This window comes from Cyprinodon variegatus, unplaced genomic scaffold (assembly GCF_000732505.1).
Source record: "Cyprinodon variegatus isolate N-32 unplaced genomic scaffold, C_variegatus-1.0 Scaffold7, whole genome shotgun sequence".
Taxonomy (NCBI): Eukaryota; Metazoa; Chordata; class Actinopteri; order Cyprinodontiformes; family Cyprinodontidae; genus Cyprinodon; species Cyprinodon variegatus.
The window spans coordinates 3,044,586-3,045,131 of record NW_015150460.1 but is presented as its reverse complement, the minus strand read 5'-3'; positions in this window follow the sequence as shown (position 1 = coordinate 3,045,131).

Here is a 546-nt window from a genome sequence, read left to right as displayed (position 1 = left end):
ATAAACCTTTGGGTTGTCCCAAGCGGGTTTTTCTTGTGTTTCTTGTGAATTTGGTCTTACATTTTTATTTCAAGTGGCATTAAAAAGTCTTTAAAAGTCTTGAATTTAACTTGCCTTATGCTGTAGGACCCCTGCTGGAGTACTGCTCATGATCTGATTAGTTAACTCAGGTTTTGTTTTTTGTTTTTTTACCTTTATTAATTCTCAGGAAAGCATCATTTACATATAAATAGACCTCTACTTCACAGGATTAATTCCAACATTTGGAATAAGGTGATCAAGTAGGGCACTGCAATATAGCAGTCCTAACAAAGCAGTGATTTCACTTCCTCGAGAAAGATTATAAAACTAGAAATAAAAAGAGAAACAATAGAGGAAAGACAATAATGAAAAAGCGTAATTAAATTCGACAGTCGAGGAGATTTAATCAAGTTTGGTCTCTAAAATTGAAATCAGACCTTTTAAGTTTTACATAGCCGACCCAAAATCTGCCACCACTGACAATTGCTGTCTTGCACTGCAAAAACATTCTGAAAATTAGTAAAA